Source organism: Antechinus flavipes, chromosome 6 (assembly GCF_016432865.1).
Source record: "Antechinus flavipes isolate AdamAnt ecotype Samford, QLD, Australia chromosome 6, AdamAnt_v2, whole genome shotgun sequence".
Taxonomy (NCBI): domain Eukaryota; kingdom Metazoa; phylum Chordata; class Mammalia; order Dasyuromorphia; family Dasyuridae; genus Antechinus; species Antechinus flavipes.
This window is the reverse complement of record NC_067403.1, coordinates 163723196-163737142: the sequence shown is the minus strand read 5'-3', so window position 1 is coordinate 163737142 and position 13947 is coordinate 163723196. Positions and strand designations below refer to the sequence as shown.

Here is a 13947-nt window from a genome sequence, read left to right as displayed (position 1 = left end):
CATGGGGGTAGAAGTCCTAGATGAAATGGTGGACCATATGAGAGACAAAGGACTGCAAATCAGCTCTAAAAAATTGAGTGCAGAACCTTCAATCACACTTTGGGGAATAAAATTAGGGGAAAACCTGGGCACAGACTAGAATAAGCTATTGATATTTGCTTTCCTATAATCAAAAGTCCAGAGATTATTATTACACTCTATATGTCTGAGAACCCATATTTCCTACTGAAGTATCACGATGGCCCACATTGGCTGGGGAACAAAGCAGGATACCCCTGGAATATGTAAGCAGTTTCCCCTTAGGCCTTAGGACCCTACAAGGACCGTGTTTCTGGAGTTCTCTGTCCATAAAAACTGTGCTGATCATAATTGTGGAAATATGTATAGAAGAACTGCACATGTTCAACAGATTTTGGATTACTTGCTGTCTAGAGGAAGGGATGGGAGAAGGTTTTTGCAAGGTGAATGTTGAAAATTATCTTTGCATATATTTTGAAAATAAAAAGCTATTATTAAAAAAAAAACTATGCTGAGTAGGGTCTTTTGCAAGTATCAAGGCAAGGGATGACAAAAATAAACAATTATTAAGTTACTGAAGCTTCTAGTTCCTATTTACTCTAATGCTTTTGAAAAACAATTGCTTATGTGTTATTGGTTCTTAGTTGCTATTGAATAGATGACACAGATCATATAATCAGCCTTTGTCTACAATCATCCTGTTATGGGTTGAATGATGCAAGATAGCCCTCTAAACAGTAGGCACACCCACCTAAGGCAAAATGTCATTCTCCCATCTCAGATAATATGTTTGCCCCGACTAAACAATAGCTGCGTGATAATGCTCCTGAATGTCCAGGTCAAATGTCCAATATCTCAGAAATCACATCTGTGACAAATCAAATGCTGCCGTAAGAAGAAGGGCTCTCCAGTCCAATGTTCCTGGAATCCAATCTCCAGAAACTTACCCAATGACATAGCCTTTCCTTAGTATTACCCCAGCACAGAGTCACCTTGCTCCAAAGGTTCTTGCCCCCTCAGAGGGCTCTGTACACCCTGAAAAAGAGCTCAGGTTCCCCTCAATTGGGAGTCTTCCTTTCCTCAGAAATGGTTTGCACAGCTCCTTCCCAGAAAGGCCTTGGGGACCAATGGTTCATATTGTTGCTTTCTAATATCACGAGGGAAGAAAGACTATTGCTATAAAACTATAGTAAATATGTATTTATGTGGAAAAAAGGGAATCCCCTACCTAACTTGCTGATAATTCTAAATCCCTTGATTGGGGTGAGAGTCTTTATTGTGCCCCTATGGAAAAAGTCTCAACAGAAGCATCTAAGGGGACAAAGATTTCATATTATTCCCCTGATGTGGCTTTAATAGAGAGGGAGAGTTAGGTGGACTTGGGATCAACAGATTCTGGGTCAGATTAGATGCAACAGGTTTATGAGCTAAAAGTTCATAAGAGCTTTTACCGTAGAGACCCATGGTGAACTGCAAAGATTTGGTACCATTCAACTAATGAACTTGATTGTTGAGATCTGAGACTGTCCTGCCAAATGAAGAAAGAAGAATTAACTATCTTGGATTACTTGATGTCTAAGGGATGAGGGAGGAAAAAAATTTTGGAACATAAGACCATGCAAGGGCGAATATTAAAAATTACCTTTTCATGTATTTTGAAAAATAAAAAACTGTCATTGAAAAATAAAATGGGGTAATAAATTTTAAAAAGAAAGAAAAAGTTAAGATTTCTGACTTCTTTTCTTCCATATTTTTTTTTCTCTTTTCCTCTTTTCAAAGGGAGAGAAGGAGCAAAAATCTTTTTGTTTTCTTTTTTTCCCTTTAGCACAATCTAGATTGTTCAGTAAAAGCCCTAAGAAATTTTTAAGTGGGAGAACATCCTCTAGATTCTAGACAGTGGTGTCAAACTCAAATAGAAACAAAGGTCATTAATCCACCGAAAAGGATCCTTGTGAATCACAGGGATTTTAAAATGTACTTTTTTTATTTTTAAAATATAATGTTATCTATGCTTTATTATACTTTTATGTACATTGTTAGATATTCCCAATTACATTTTAATGTGGTTTGGGCAGCATTTGAGAGAGCTGTAGATCATGTGTTTGAGATCACTGTCCTAAGAAGATTTTCTTTTTCTTTCTTTTTTTTCTTGAAGTTAAGTAACCTGTTCAGTGTTAGAAGTTAATAACAAGAGACTCAGATCGTCCTGATTCCAGACTAGGTGCTCTATCCACTGCCCACTCAGTTGCCCCTTCCTTAGGAGCTAATTACCATTGAGGCAATATATGATAGAACCAATATCTACCAGGATTCTCCTCTCCTCCCTCTCACTACCCCCATCACTAGCTAGGAAAAAGAAACAAATGAACAAATTTATTTTTATAAATAGAATTTCATGTTTTTAGTATACAAATCTATTTACTTTTTTAAAAATCCATGTTCTATTTATTTATCCAAATTTTTCAAGACAGTACTTCCTAGCACCCTCCAGCCCCATTGAATAAAAATCTGAAATATACCAAAATACCATCATTTAACCTACAGCAAAATTCATTAAAAACCAGGCTGGTTAAGAAAACAATCTTTCCCACATTAGGCATCCTCATGTAATAAAAAAAACCAATTGGTTTATTTCTGATTTTAAAGGAAGAATTTTGTCTATTTAATAATGAAATTAGGATTATGAATTAAAATTTATTTTAGTAAGTTAATAAATTTATTCTTTTTTTCCCCTAGCAAATAAATCTATTTAATTATTTTTTTAAACAAAGAAATATATTTCTCTATTTGGGGAAGGGAGGGCTAACTTTTTCAAAATGGTTTTTCCCAACTTTGAAAAATATTCAAAAATATCCTCACCAAATTTATAGCCAATCCCCTATTAGAAACCAACCTGGGAAAGAAAAGCTCATTGCCACTTTGTCCATGCTCCAAATAACATGTGATTTGCTGCATTTTAAATTAATCACCTCCCTGGAGGCAGGTAAATGACAAGGTTAGTCTTCAGTCTTCTATTCTTAATTTTGCAAAACCTCAATTTAAGAGTTATTAAAACAATAAAGTCAGGTGAAGTTTCTTTTATTATTCCCGTACAATCATGCCCAAAGTCATTTTTATGCCATAAGCTTGAGTGCTCAAGACCTCCAGCATTGAAGGGGCATTTCCTGATGTACTTTTTTTTCTTTCAAATTTTTTATTTGAAAAAATTGATTAATTGTTTTATTTTTAATTTATTTAAATTAAATTTATCAATTTTATTTATTTATCAATTTACCAATCCAGGATGTGATTGGCCTGAGGATGGAGCAAGCTTCAAGCCTTGCTTCCCTTGACTTAGACTCCTCCTGAGCTTTGACTATGTGATATGCTTCTTGCTGATCTAGGGGTACAAAAGGTCCCATTACTAGGAATCGAGATCCCTCCAAACTGCTGGATGTCAGGAGACCTGGGGAATGCTTCCAGGAGGTAAAATAAATCTTTAATGAAATAGAGGACTTCCAAATATTCCCAATAAAAGAAGCTAAGTAGAAATTTTGAAATACAAATATAGGATTTGAGAAAAACATAAAAATATATACATGAATGAACAATGATAATGGAATAAAGAATAAACTTTTTAGATTCTAATATAACAATAACACAAGGATATACGTGCTTTCTCAGAACCTTATTATCATCAGAGTTGGTAGAGGGAATCCCATTAGACAAGGCCTAGGAATGGTTCTATAATATCTTGATGCTTTTAAAGAAAAAAGTAAAAAGAAAAGGGAAGAAGGATATATTGAGGGAGGGAGAGGAGTGGAGGGAGATTTGGAGAAATTATCTCACATAATCGGTGACACTTAAACCTCATCACTCTCATTTGAAAACTTCAAAAGAAGGAAGAATACCAACATATAGTGTTTGGTCAAAAATCCATTTCATTCAACAAGAAAATAGGAGGGAAAATGGAGTTGGGGGAGGAGAAATTAGTAAAAAGATAGACTATGGAAGAAGTTAATCCTAATAAATTCTAAGGATACCCAAAATACACATAGCTCTTTTTGAGGTGACAAAGGATAGGAATCTGAAAATGCATGTAAACTGGAAATTGAATGAATAAGTTATGGTATATCAACATGATGACTACTATGTTGAATTCTTATCAGCCTAATCACCAACTAGGATTCCAAGTGACTAATGATAAAACATGCTATCTACCTCTGGACAGAGGAGAGAAAAGATTCAGCCTACACAATGAAACTTTTTTTTTTTTGACAGCTAGTATGAAAAATTTTTTTGATTAACTACACATTTGAAATGGGTTTTGGGAGGGATGGGAAGCAGTTGGATGGGAATGCAACAAGGTAGAATTTGGCTGATTAAAATAAATAAAATATTTAATTTGTGTTGTGATCTTGTGTGTATATGCACATGCATATACTGTGAGGGAAGGGAATATTGAAAAAGCTGGAACTTCCTGGAAAAGGGAATATCAAAAATTATCAAAAGACTAAAGCCACAATACAAGGGAGCAAGGGAGTAGGAGGTTATGCTTGACTGACATGATAAGTTATTTGGATGGGAAGGGTTCAGTGAGAATGGGATTACCTGACTAGCAAAGGACTAAGGGAAGATTTATCATGCTGTGAGCTCAAGATGATCAAATAACTCCTTTGATCAATCCCCTACATCCTTAAAATAAGGGGATTGGGCTAAATAACGCCTAACTATCCATGACTAGTCTGAGATTAACCCCAAGATACCAACATCTAGGGAAAGCTTTCTCTTAAGGGGAATGCACATCTTCCTCCCAGTTTTACCTCGGTAGTTACCATGAAATGTAATCACCCTGAAGTCATATGAAAATATAGTCTTGGAGTGGAGGCAGCTCGACTCTTACTACTAGTGCCCCTTTCCTGGGACATGCTTTCTCCCACAATGCTATATGGATCAATCCCTGTCTCAGCTCAACCGGACCCCATGAATGGAAAGTACTCTATAAATCTGCTACTGACATCCCCTAACCACAACTCGCCTATGTTTACTCCAAGGAAAAAATTTCCTACCATAAACTAGGACTATCTCTTCACTGTCCTACATTCTTCCTCTGTTACACTCTTCATGCTCTTAATGAAAATTTTTTTTCACTTAAATAACAAGAGGCTAATTTCTACTTATGACTGACAGTTTGAAAATAAAATCTGCATAATTTCCATCTAGAAGTAACTTAGGGTTTCAGAAATCATTTAGTCCCATAAGTGACCATTAAGATTACAGAATTAAGTGGGAGAACCAAGATTACAAACCCAGGTTCTTTAACTCTTCTTCTAGAATTTTTTTTCTATTACAGCATGAGGGCTTTCAAGACAAGGCATAAAAGAAAAAAAGATTCCTTAAGTGACCCCATTTCCCTGCAATGAGGCTATGTCTGTGGCATAGCAACAAGACCAGAAACTGCCTCTTATGGGATGGAATCCAGGCAATGAAAACCTATCTTTTCTACTTCAAGAATTCCACTTTAGTTTAATATGTAAAAGCAACTGGCAGGTAGAGACTCCTGCTAGCTAGTAATTAGGTCTTACAGCTTGTAGCTTAGTCTACTGGTATTTTTCCAAATAAACAGTTTATGCTCCATTATTTCCCCTGGAAAGTCCCTGGTTCAGGATGAACATTTTCAACCCAAAAGGGTCTTTGAGCTTGAAGCCTAAGTTTTTTCCCCATACTTTTTTTTTTTGGTCTATAAAGAAGAAACCTAAATATCCAAAAGACCTGGACAGATAACTATTTGATTAAACTGTAGTCAAAATAAACATTAAGAGAGAGATCAAGGCTCCTGTTACTTTGTTTAATTTATCAAGTACCAAGAAGAATGCCATGTGTTTAGAAAGGTGGGAAGTCAATACTCAAAACAGAAATAAAGCAACCAAAATCCCCACCTTTCCAGCAAAAATAAAACAAAACAAAGCAAAAGCCTACAACTTAGTGAAGAAGGCTAAACTCTACCTCTAATGTTTCTTATTCAACTCTCTTCTACACATGTAGAAGCTGTCTCTCCACAACCTACTCCCCCACCTCTTTCTGTTCTTCTTTGGATTCCCTCAGATATTTATGTTCCCACAACCCTTTTACTCACAAATATAGTTCCATACCTTTAAAGTTACATTAAATGCATTACCCTTCCTAGGGATATTTGGGTCTGAAAGCTCTTCAGCATTCTAAAATCTCCTGTTTTTTTTTTTTAAAAAAAAAAAACCTAAACAAAAGACTCTTGAAGGGGAAATTCATCCATCTGATAATCTATGGGAAGAGGGGGGTTGAAGAAAAGAAGCCTGTGTAAGCCCTTGAATTTAACACCATTCAGGAAACTATATCTATTTCTTCTTTACTTGAGATCCATTTTTTATAAAATATCCTGATAAATGTATTTTGATATAATTATCTTTTGTAATCCTATCAGAGGTCATAGTGTACTGAACCTGAACTCTGAAGACAGGAGTTCTAATCACTTACTAGCTATGTGACCCTGAGCAATTAATGAATCAACAAAGATTTATTAAGGCCCTACTATGTGCCAGGAACTATAGGGATACAAAAAAAACAAAAAACAAAAATAGTATCTACCTTCAAGGAGCTTATAGTCTAGTGAGGGAGACAATTGGAAAATAAATAAATAAATAATTTTATACACACAGACACACACACACACACACACACACACACACACACAGAGCAAGCTATATGTAGTGTAAGGAAATAATTAATAGAGGGAAGACATTAAAATTAAGAGGGGTTGGGAAAGGCTTCCTATAAAAGATGGGATTTTAATTGGGCCTTAAAAGAAGCCAGAGAGGTCAGTAGAGAGAGGGGAAGTAGTAAAATGTTCCAGGAATGGGAGGCAATCAAAGAAAGTTTAGTACAGAGAGTGTTCTTGTTCATGGAACAACCAGGAGGCTGGTGTTATTATTTACATTTGATCGTGGAGGCAACAGGAAGTCAGTGGAGTATGAGCACAGGATGGCATGAATTTTAGAAAAATCATTAAATTCTGACTGCCTTAGTTTCCTCAGCTATTAAATGAGAACAACAACACATACCTATGGTATCATTCTCTAGGATCAAATGAGATATTTGCAAAACATTTTGCAAACTTTAAACATATGTTACCTAAAATCATTTTATCTTAGACATTTAAAAAAATTATTGTGAGAAAGGGTCCCCAGCCTTTACCACACTGTTACCAAAGGGTATAACACAAAGAACTGTTTTAAGGTTAGTCCTTGAATTGAAGACTATGAAACACAGCATGGACTCTCAAACTCAATTGATATAATTCTTGGTTAATTTGCCAGACTTTTTTTCCCTCTTTTTTTTAAAGTCTTTGTTATAAGAAATGGTTTGATGTTTCAAAGAGAAAGAAAGGAAATTTCTGATGAAAGGAAATTATGATAACATAAAAATCAAAGATAAATATATACACATAAATAGTATTACATAATTATTTTGTGTGTGTCCATACATTTATATGTATATAAGCTTATATGTGTGTATACATATAATTTTTTTTTTTTTTTTTGCTGAGGCAATTGGGGTTAAGTGACTTGCCCAGGGAAGCTAGGAAAGGCTAAGTATCTGAAGTCAAATTTGAACTCAGGTCATCCTGACTTCAGGGATGGTGCTCTATCCACTGTACCACCTAGCTGCCCCTACATATAAAATTTTTAATGTACCCAATCACCAGGATCTCAGCATAAAAAGCAGTGCAACCAGGTAGGGAACATATCTACTGTTCTCCAACTTCCTGTTTGGTTCACTGTATCACAAGCCTTATAAAAAGATCATTGCATAAATCAAGAAGGTCTCTGGACTTCACAGAGAAAGCTGAAACCGGGTCTTCTTCTATTCTCACCACTTTTTCATTATGAACAGAGGATCCTGTTTCATTCTGCAGTATGAATTTATGAGAGCCCTACAGTAAGTCTCTTAGAGAGGCAAAGATATGGCTGAATGTGGCCAGGTTTCAGAGAGAGCACAGAGATTTTCTCCTTCACAGAGGCAAGAGCCCTGTGTTACAGTCCAGCTAGGCTGACAAGCACTTTAGTGCATTAAACACTACGTGCCTAGACCTGTGCAAAGTCTGAGGATTCAAATAAAAGCCAAAAAAACAAAAAAATAAAACAAAACAAACAAACAAAACAGTCCTTACCGTCAAGGAATTTACATTCTAATGAAAGGAAGGAATAATTGTTCACAAGGGAGCTCAAAGTAAAATATTGGATGAAAGTACCAGAGCAGGAAGGTTTGCTATTGAAGCCAGAAGCATAACCAGTTGGATCAGCCAGTGTTCTTCCCCAAAATGGAGACCCCTGGAAGAACTCACCAATGGGAGAAGAAGCCCAGCATGATGATATGTTCCACTAAAAAAGGTGCATGATCGATGGATATTCCAGGTGGAGGAAACTCTAGGTGCTAAGGAAGGTTTCAGAATGAAATTGCAGCTGAGGAATAGAATTAAAATCCAGAAAATAAGTAGTACAGCCAAGAAGAGATTGAAGAACCTTTAATAAAAGTTTTTTCTTTCATTTATTCACGTAATACAAACCTTTAATTTTCTAGATGGGAAACTGAAGTATAAGAAAGTTCAGTAATTTGCTTAGAGTCACACAGCCAGGAAGTATTAAAGGGGAGTCTTGTACCCAGGTCTTCCTGTCTGCAGAACCAGTTCTCAAACTGAATAGATATTATAAAGGACATGCATGACCAGAGAAGATGGGTTGCTCAAGATGTTGCACAAAGAAAGGAAGAGATAATAGCTTAGATGGACCAAATGTTCCCCTGATATCTACGAAATATTTACAAACCTTAAAAAGGAAGGTCTTCAATGTATTGGGTGGATCGTCAATTGAGGACTTTTAAGAGGATCTAAATAAGAATCACATAAAGTGTGAAATTGTAGATGGAGTGGAGAGATTCTCAAGATTCATAATCACAAGTTCAACAATACATAGAAGAATCTAAATCAATAATCCTTATACTACTGTGAGTAACCTATAGAATTGTTTTTCCACATAGGGACAAAGACTTCGAGAAAGGTCACATTAGATGGCCAAGTTAGTTCTACAAAACAAGATAGCGAGTTGGCGAACTGTTAAAAGTAGTAAAAATCACCCCCAGACAAGAAGTGGGCAAAAGATAACTATGAGCACTAAGGAAACATGCAATGAGTTAATTAATATTAGCTTCTCCTCCCCAAAGGAGGCATTTTCCACCATTTTTGAACATGGGTTATATGATGAAGGAGGGGGAACATGTCAAGGAAGAACATGCAAGGAGAGGACAAAGAAGTTTGTTAACTTCCTCATCCCCAGCCAATTGTTTTGCTTTAGAATGGGAAAGAAAAAGCTCATTCCTGTATCTATAAGTGAAGATCTACCCAGGGACTGATCCTTGATGGATCTCTCTGTTCTTGCAAGAAGCATAAATAAACCAACTTATTTCATACACTCCTGAGTCCCTTTTATCTTTATAGCATATGTCTAACACTACCTACCTCAAAATGAGGTGAGAGAAAAATGTTTTGGAAATGTGCATCATTTTCTGTCTAATATGACAAAAATGATAACAAAAAGGGGGGACAGGAAATAGTCACTTGGGTTCATTGAAGTTCTCTTTTGCATTATGATACAAGCTGCCATTTTATGGTTCATCAATAATGCCAAAAAAAAAAAAAAATCAATGTCTGTCGGTGTCATCCTAGCTTTTTGTTAATGGCTTATGGCTTTCAGTCATGGTAAAAATTCTATCAGGCATTTCAAGTTTGTCTGGCACGCACAGTTCCGTTCACTGGGAGGGCAAGATGCCTGGTATAAGATTCCCTTACTGAATTAGAAGCAGATTCCTTTCCCTTCCTTTGCCAGATTTTCCACACCGAGATAGTCAGTGGGATCCCATGGATTCCTAGAATGGCAAACGCACATGCTGACCACAATAACTACATGTAACTGGGAGCCGTTCCAGGGCTTATCTGCTCCTTCTCATCCTGGAGCACAGCTGTCTAAAACATTCCATTCCTTTCCATTCCTAAATCCTGGGGATTATCCATACGCGGCTCAGAAACTCCTTCCTGGAAAGCCCATTGTAAAGCTGTCAGCCTGAAAATGGAACAATGTTGCCCTCTGGTGTTACTAATGGAAAAGTAGTTTCTCTTTATGCAGTTGGAATCGGGTTATAAAGCTTACAAGGTTGAATCCGATGCACCATCATTTATTTAAAGATCAAAGACATTCTTTTGTGTACTCAAAGTCAAAGGAGAAAGGGAAGATCGTATTCAGAGAAGAACCGCGTGTTTCCTGTGCCGGCAACTGTCTTAGAGAAATCTCTTTTAATTCAATTAATTAATTTTAATTTAATTTAATTAAAAATTAAGACAAAAGAGAAGAATCTCATTATGGTACTCAGAGTAAAGGATTCTTGCTCTAGTTGGTGGGTTTCTAGTTCCCACCCCCAACTCCCCCTACACACTATTACTGTGACTTTGGCCAAATAATTTCTAAGCCTCAGTTTCCCCAATTGTAAAAGGACACTAAAGAACTCTGGTGTAACAACAATACTTCTTTCACTTTAAGTCAGGGTGACAAAGTCAAACCAGATGCTTAATGACTGCTTATGGAAGTCTTCTTGAGGGAAATATCTGACCCCATGCAGACTGCTCCAATTTGGATCCACATTTTAGTGCCTTGGTTAGAAAGAGATGTGGGGGAAGGTAATGGCAATGGGAATATAGGAAGGAAGGAAGCATTTATTAAATACCTACAAGTGCCAGATCCTGGGCTAAGTGCTTTCCAAATATGTCTTTTAATCTCCACAATAACCCTGGGAAGTAGGTGCTCCCATTTTATAGATAAAGAAACTGAAGTTAAGCAGTGTGACCTTTAAGGGAGATCCTTGCCCAGGGTCACACAGCTGATAAGATTTTGAATTACTTGGTCTTCCTGACTCCATGTCCAGTGCTCTATTCATCATGCACCTAGCTGTTTACAAGCTTTTTTATTCGTGACACAAGGAGACAGAAGCATCTCCCGAACTTTGTGCATCTCTATTCTAATGCCGGACAAATCATAGCTTCAGTTGGCCCTTTAAATAATAGCACTTCAGCACCAGCTGTCTTTTCTTTTTCTTTTCTTGAAGGCAATAAAGTTGGTACCAATGTCTGTCGCTAAGGAAAATATGCTAACCTTTTGATTTTGAATATCCCAGCAGACCAGCTGTCTTCCATATATAGACCATATATTAACTCTGTTAAAGCTTTTGTGGATGCTTAGCCAAATCACTACCATGCTGTCAGAGATTTAACCCCATGCTTCCTGGATCTGCTGCTAGAAATAGATTAGGAATTCAATTTACTATAAAGTATGTATAAAGTATTTGTTAAGTATGCTGAATATATTCTCTATTACTGGAGGGTGGATAAAAAAAATAATTTGAAAACCAAAAAGCAGATGAGTTCCATGGCACATGTATATGTGCATAGTCCCAATATTCCCACAGTGTTTGAGGCAGAAAAAGCTTTGTTCATTTGAAGGAAATTCTTTTTGGAATAAACATTCCAGAAGCCTGTACATTGAACCCAAAAAGCAGTATAGTCACCCACTCCAGATGTAGGGGATTACTGGCTTGGAATACTATTTATAAGGTCAAACTCAGTTGATATAAATAATTTTCTGAACCTCTTTTCTCTTTTTCTTTTTGGTTCTTGGTCAAAAAGTTTAAATACTTTTTGAGTATAGTAGAGTGTAAATAGATATTTGGAAATTAAATTGACATAAAATAAAAGATAACAAATAAAATGAATTACCTCAGACCCCCTCCAAGTCTCCCCTCTTCTTAACTATCCTTAACCATCCTCTAAATCATCCAGGCTCCCAATCTAGATGCCATCTTTGATTCCTCATTCTCTCTCAGCTCCCATATCCAATCAGTTGCCAAGCCCTACTCTTTTACCTTTGTAACATCTCTTGTACCAACCCCCTTCTCTCTACTGACCTTGTCAGTCCTCCTGGTGCAGATTCTTATCATCTCTCACATCTGAACTATCACAACAGCCTGCTGCTCGATTTCCCTGCTTGAGTCTCTAGTCACATGCAAGTGATTTTTCATAAAATGCTGGTCTGACAATGTCTCTCCTTCCCATTCAATAAACTCACTACTTCTGCAATCAACCATGAAATCCTCTTTTTGACTTTCAAAGCACTTCATGAAATGGCTTCCTCCAGTCTTCTTCTATACACATACCCTGTGACCCAGGACAATGGTGTACATCCATTTCTCATATAAGATATTCCATCTCCTGACTCTAGACATTATCACTGGCTCTCCCCCTTTTCTGCATCTTCTAACTTCTCTGATTTCTTCCAAGTCCAAGATAAAATCCAACTTTCTACCTTTCCTGATCACTCTTTTCTTTTTTTTCCCCCTGATCACTCTTAATGCTAGTACCTTCTCCACAGAAATTTGGGTCTCAACTACAACCACAAGTGGTTTTCTTCCTGCTGGAAACTACCAACCCGGCCAAGGAAAACACACCAATATCCAGTGTAGACACCAGCGCAAGGAAAGAAGGGTCTGAGATACTCACGAACTTGTTGCTCTAGGCAAGGGAATCTTGGCAGCAGATGAGTCCACTGGTAGCATTGCAAAGGGACTGTGGTCCATTGGAAGTGAGAACACAGAAGAAAATCAGACCTCTGTACTTCTGACAACAGAATGATTGTGTGAACGCCTTATTGAAGGACTTATTCTTTTCCATGAGACCCTACCAGAAAGAGAATGGATGGTCGTGGCAAAGGGTGATACTGTGGGCATCAAGGAGGACAAAGGTGTAGTGCCCCTGGCAGGGACCAATGGTGAGACTCATCACCCAAGGTCTGGACGGGCTGAGTGAGCACTGAGCCCAGTATAAAAAGTTTGGGGCTGACATTGCCAAGTGGCGTTGTGGGCTGAAGATTGGGTATAATACACCTCCCCAACTTGCTATCGTGAAGAATGCCAGTGTGCTGACCCAATATGGTGGCATTTGCCCGTAGAGTGGTATTGTCCCCATTGTGGAGCCAGAGATACAGCCTGATGAAGACCCCAATCTGAAGTGTTGTCAGTATGTCACTGAGAAGGTTCTGGCTTCTGAGAGTCTACCATGTCTATCTGGAAGGGACCTTGCTGAAGTCTAACAAGGTCCCTGCTGGCCATAACTGTACCAGAAGTATTCACATGAGGAGATAGCAATGGCAACTGTAACTGCCCTTCACTGAACTGTGCCTCCTGGAGTCACTGGTATCAGTTTCCTGTCTGGGGATCAAAGTGAGGAGAATATCTCCATCAACTTCAAGCCTTCACACCTGCCCCTGTCATAAGACATAGGCCCTGACCTTTTCTTATAGCCAAGCCCCAAAGGCATATTGTGCCCTTGAGATCTGGGATGGAAAGAAGGAAAATGTCCAGGCTGTCCAAGAAGAATATATTAAGTGGCCACAGCCAACAGCCAAGCTGCTCAAGGCAAGTATACTACAAGTCAGGAACTGCAGCCAGTGAATCACTCTTGGTCTCTAATCATACCTAAGTCAGGATATTCCCCTTGATATGCTCTAACACTCCAGGCCATCCCTCACAGTCCGGGAAGAGGCTGAGATATCAGAATTTTTTCCCCTCCCCTCCACTCCCTCCTCCAGATGGCAGGTTGACCAATACATGTTAAATATGTTAAAGTATAAATTAAATACAATATATGTATATATGTCCATATAGTTATTTTGCTGTACAAAAAGAATCAGACTTTGAAATAGTGTATAATTAACCTGTGAAGGAAATAAAAAATGCAAGTGGACAAAAATAGAGGGATCCAACAAACTATTTAACTAAAATAAAAAATACTAATCCCTTCTCTCTGTGGTTATCTCC

At 37.5% G+C, this 13947-nt stretch overlaps 1 pseudogene; it reads left to right on the top strand.

The window, feature by feature from the left end:
- The first annotated feature begins 238 nt into the window (after window positions 1-238).
- On the top strand, window positions 239-13609 carry LOC127541466 (fructose-bisphosphate aldolase A-like; annotated as a pseudogene).
- Window positions 13610-13947: the final 338 nt, after the last annotated feature.